This window comes from Chrysoperla carnea, chromosome 2, assembly GCF_905475395.1.
Source record: "Chrysoperla carnea chromosome 2, inChrCarn1.1, whole genome shotgun sequence".
Lineage (NCBI taxonomy): Eukaryota > Metazoa > Arthropoda > Insecta > Neuroptera > Chrysopidae > Chrysoperla > Chrysoperla carnea.
Window position 1 is genome coordinate 79,779,622 of NC_058338.1, and position 6,255 is coordinate 79,785,876.

A 6,255-nucleotide genomic window follows, 5' to 3' on the forward strand; every position below is an offset into this window, starting at 1 on the left:
AAAAAGTTAAAAATCTTTTAAAAGCATGGGCGTCATCAAGGTCCCTTTAATACTTTTTAAGGAACAAGATTTTATTATATTAAAAAGTAAAAAAAAAATTTCTATTCGTTGTGTGCGTAGTCATGGTAGGGATAATAAAATCGATGCCAGCGCTTTAAGTGAAAAATTTTGGAGATAAAGTGGGCTGTTATGACTAATTTGCAATTCTTTACATGTTAATGATATAGAAACTGTCAAATTAAAATGATTGAAAAACACTAATTAATTAAACTTAATGCATTAAAAATTGTGAAAATAAGAAATCAAATTGTACAAATATTATTTTTCAAATGTTAATTATCGTAATTATTTATTTAAATTTGTGAAACAAGAATATTAAATTTTAAATGTAAGTTTTCAATGCAATCCACACAATTATATATGCATCCATTAATTCTATAATTAAAGTAGTGTATCGTTGTCATGGAAACGAAATTCACGCTCGGAGCGAATAAGACACTCATACTTAAGGTAGTACGATCGCCAAGGCAAGCTTCGACTTGAAGTTGAAATTATTTGTACCTTATTTTCAACTTAGATGATGAATTTTGTTACGATTTTATGAATGTAGACGAAAAATAAGAATAATGGTTATAGAAAGCTAAATAATTGAACAAAATTTGCATTTTTCGATATTTTGAAAATTACTCAAGCTATCGAAAAATTTTATTCTTACTTTCCGTCTTATATTATCAAGTTATAACATTATTCCCCATTAAAATTTAAAAAATATATTTTTTTAAATTTGTGTCCCCTCTACCGTGCTCATACATCCCTAATTAGTCGGGCACAACAGATTTTTCATATTTTCAATAATTTATTAATTTCCACCGACTAGTTTTGGAGAGATCTATGAAAATATATCATCCATCAGCCGTTTTCCTATAAGATCAATGTCAATAATCGAGCAACCTCTCCTAAAATTTTCAGAATTGATTTAGACTTAATTCAACTTTATCTAAAAAAAAGTCAAGCCTTTTATCCAAAATTTCCCAGGTGCTCGTACATCCTTAACTGTTTGTAAAACGGTGGGACGATTCAAATAATCCTTGATACTTTAAATTGAGGATCTCCATCTTTTACAAATACTCAAGTATGAATGACTTGTAGGAAAAATTATTTTTTAACTTTTTAGTAAAATAAAAGCTTGTTACTTAAAAAGTATTTTGTATTTTATAAGCCTACATAAAATTAGAATTATAAAAACTTCATTCATTTCTAAAATCTGTATTAACTACCGTAAATTGATATCTATAATTTTTATATTATTGATTCTTTTTATAATAAAACAAGTGAAAACAAACAATTGACTGAGTTAGTTGTTGAAATACCATGTAAAGACAGTGTTGATTACACTGTCACATTACACATACATATTTGTCCCACTCATATAACTGATATACCCATATAAAAATACAATTTGCGCATAATATGCGCTCTCACGGGTAAACAGTGATGTTTACGAAAAAATGTTTCAAACAAAAGTAGTTTAATTTTTTATAAGGAACATTTTTTACTTTTAAACTTTAGTTCTATCTCTAACGGTTTACAAGATGGGTTCTACGGACCCAATACCCAATTGACCTATGTTGCTCATTTACGAAGTCGACCTCACTTTTTACGTCTTCAGCACACTATAAAATTTTCAGCTTGATATCTCTTTTCGTTTTTGAGTAATCGTGATGACAGACGGACAGACGACAGATAATAAGACAGACAGACAGCCGGAAATGGACTAATTAGGTGATTCTATGAACACCTATATCAAAATTTTGTTCGTAGCATCAATATTTTTAATCATTACAAACTTGGGACTAAACTTAATATACTATGTATATTTCATATATACATGGTATAACAAAGTTTTTATACCATGTATATGTGAAATATATCAAGGTATATTAAGTTTAGCCCCCAGTTTGCAACGGTTAAAAATATTGATGCTACGAAAACAATTTTGGTATAGGTGTTCACCTAATTAGTCCATTTCCGCTTGTCTGTCTGTCTGTCGTCTGTCCGTCTGCCAGTCTGTCATCACGATTACTCAAAAACGAAAAGAGATATCAAACTGAAAATTTTATAGTGTGCTGAAGACGTAAAAAGTGAGGTCGAGTTCGTAAATGAGCAACATAGGTCAATTGGGTCTTGGGTTCGTAGGATCCATCTTGTAAACCGTTAGAGATAGAACAAAAGTTTAAACGTAAAAAAAGTTCCTTATAAAAAAATAAACAACTTTTGTTTGAAATATTTTTTTGTAAACGTCACTGTGTAGTATGTATGTTATGGCTATATCACTTATATATGTGTGACATGTATGTATGTGCTATGTGATAGAGTAATGGACGTTGTCTATACATGGTATTTCTACAATTAAGTCAGTAAATTGTTTGTTTTCACATGTTTTTTTTATATATAATAATTTTGTAGGTATATAAATGAAACATTTATTTGTACAAACATATTATTTTGTAACAAAAATTTGTAATATGTAAACAAACTATATCTAAATATAAATAAATCCATTTATATCAAATTACCGTATCATTTGATTTGGTTTAATTAATAGTTATTTAATTTAATTTTATATTTTTATACCCTGTACTTTTGAAATATATCAAAGTATACTATGTTTAGTCTCAAGTTTGAAACGCTTAAAAATATTGATGCTACCAACCAGGTCCGTGCGTAGGAATTATCCAAAGGAGGGGTTCAAACTTTTGTTTACCAAGTTAGGTCATAAAGTCAATAAAAACAAGAAATTCTTATTTCGAGTAAGAGAACACTTAATAAGGTCAAAATGTGAAATTCGGTCACTGTTTTTCAATAAGTGAATTCTGCGAGGTACAGAAAAAAACTTTTCCAAAACTCTGTGTGCATCGACCTCCACAACGCAGTGTATATTGCACGAGGACTAAACCGTTTAGCCGATTTTCAGACCTTGTCAATCTAAGGTGTGTTTTGAGACAACGCAAGGTTGAAAAGAAGCATTCATTCGTCACTATTGTCACAGACAAAATTGCCAAAACGCAAAGCATTTAGTAGACATTCGGAAACGCATCTTTATTGTCAAATACAGAGTGCTTCGAGTGAATTTTTGGCACCCCATATTCTAGTTCAAAAAGTCGAGCAAGAGTTTTCTTCAAAACTTTTCATTTTATTGAGAAGAGACAAGCTAAATTTGATAAAATATTGCGATGATTCAAAATTCAACTGAATCAGTCTGTATATTGAAAATTTTCCTGAACTCTTCTCCAACATTTCCTCTTCTTTCAAGCAAAATATGTTTTGCAGCATCAGTTAGTTTGATTGCCTCGCCAAGATCCAGGTTTTCTGTTTGAAGTACTCGACTCAAAGACAAAGTCAAAGAATGTACCGAGCACAAATTATGTATGGATATTTGATTCGTCAGTGTAAATGAGGAAAGTGGGTGCATTTAAAGGACTATATTGTTTGATTCTCAATGAAAGGGGTTTTGAATCCCAAAAACCGCCCTTGCTAACAAGTCTGCTACCAACAAAATTTTAGTAATTGGTAAAATTGGCCATTTCCCAAAGAAAGAAATAGACCCGGAAAAATCCGTCACTAAGTATGATCAATGATGCAATCAAGCACTTAAAATGCAATTAGGCCAAATTTTGCGTTGTTGACTATGTTCTCAGCGATTCGGTCAATATTACTTATTTGTTTAAAAAAAAATTAGTTTAAACAATATCCTACCGAGCTACTCACCGGCAACCTGCTCATTAACGTAAACATGATCTTGCAAAAATTTTCCATGCGAAAATTAGTGATACGCAATAACGGATTTTACCGGGTCTAATTATTATTGAACAATATCACGTTTTAAATGTTTAATGATAATATTTTAAATTTAAAAAATATTATACACTTATTAATTTAAATACATTTAATTCATTATGTTTGTTTGCATTTATTATTAATTTATTTTTATAATTCTATGTGCTTAAAATATTAACAAGTTTAAAAATATTTTTAAAACAAATGTATTTATTTATATTATAAATTAATGTCTTTTATTTTTTGACGAATTTAATAATGTAGCAAAAGTATTATTGTATAATATACCAGGTGAAAATAATAAAAATGCGGGATTAAGAACCATTCCAAAAAAAATTCTCTGAATTCACCAAAGCTGATCATTTGAGGATTGAATATAGTAGTCATGTACACAAGTATACTGCAGTCAGTCAAGCGAACGGTAGAATGCAGCAGAGGTCTATCTATATGCTATCAAAACAGTTTTGATTGGTTGTATTTAAATGAATTTACTAAAACTGAAAATTGTTAAGCAGATTGTATATTGCATATAAATAACAGTTATGACAGTCAGACAGTTAAATGTGAGAACAGAGCTGGTCAGTCAGCACTAATGTATGTAGAATAAATAAATAACATGCAAATCCTTTTCTAAACTTGAAAATTGTTTTTAGAGGTACTTAATTGTATATTAACTATAAATACAATGGTCAGCTAACCATATTGTGGAACAACTCCCGTCAGCTATGAGCAACCACTCCATCACGAACAGGCCATTTGAGCTACTTCAACCTCTCCCATGCCTGTTTTGTGAGCCACAATTTCCTGCTCTTACGGATGTCATTAAATTGATTTGATTCACCGTGTCATTAAATTTTTGTTTACTGTGTTTGTTGGTGAAATTAAGTAAATTTTTATATTGGATATTGAAGAGGAAGGTTTGCGCTTTATTTACTAGCGTAATTTTAATATTTCTATTAATACAATTAAATATTTGTGATTCATATTTGCTTTTAAAAAAGGTATTTTTTTCATTAAATTTATCATACTCTTAGCTTTTTGTTTATGTGTCAGGCTTTATCGGGCAAAATTTTTTGTAACACGGCAAAGTCTAAGTATTCTTTAATATGTTTATGAAAAGTCTTGCGCGAACTTGCTCCTTTTTTTAAAGACTAAGATAAGGATAGATTAGAATTACTTAGGGCAAAAGTCCAAAAAAAGGAGCAAGCAGTAACTTAATAATTCCAGAATCACGTTACGTGGAAACAAAAACAAGCATAGACAAGATAAAAAGTGGCTCATGAGAAGAAAAAATATAAAAATTGAAGATGAAAATGAATTAAATTGGTTTGAAGGCGAATATGACTAAAAAAAATTTTTAATTAAAAAATATTTTTACCGGAAATTTGATATAAATACTCCACTGTGATAATGTTTCAAAAGTGTATTAAAAATCATTATGAATGCAGACGCTATGGTCTATTTGGATTGACACCTCTGTATATTTTTTTAACATGGAACGTAATAAAGCAAGGTGACATACTATGGAAGGCCGTTTATAACAAATTTTTGTTATTTGGTAAACATTCACCAACACATCACATAATATTGTATCAACTTCTCCTACTAAAGTATAATAAATCAGGTTTATAAAGCTGGCAGAAATCAGATAATAAGACAAAACCACATATTTATACACACTCCAGGTAATGTTACCTGAGTCGGAGTCCCTAGGCAATAAACAAATAAAAAATCTTAGCGCCTCCTTATGTGCGGTCCCAAAAATTTGCCTTTTCCCTCTTTTTATTTGTTAGTTAGTCTGCGTAAATCACCTTAATGTAATACGATGAGTCGTAGACCCAAGAATCACTTGACCCATTTTGCTCATTTACAAACACGACCTCGCTTTTTATGTCCTGAGCACGCTATAAAAATTTCAGCTTGATATCCCTTTTTTAAGTTATGGAAAGATGGACAGGTAGACAGACAAGCGGAAATGGTTTTTTTAGGTGATTTTAGAAACGTTACAAACATGAGACTAAACATAGTATACCTTGATACTTTTCCTAAACATAGTATCCGAGGGAGAGGGTCGTAGTAAAGGCTACGATAGCTACACGGAGGGAAGGAGGGGTCCCAAAGAGGCTAGAATTGAGTCACGTAGTTTATAGGCGCTGTCATATACCAAGCAAAATGATCGACTAAATAAAAAAGTCACTGAACAATCAAATATAGCACTTTGATCTACCTTGTCAAATGGGAGGTTTAAAGCAAATTTAATAACAAAAAACCTTCAGATTTTTCCTTGGTACCCTTTACATTTGAATTCAGCTGTAAATTTAGTTTATTTTCAGAGTTTTGATTGTGTTTGACTAAGTAATCTCTGCTAACTTGATAGATCTTACAATATCTACCTATTTGCTAGTATTGCATATGGTA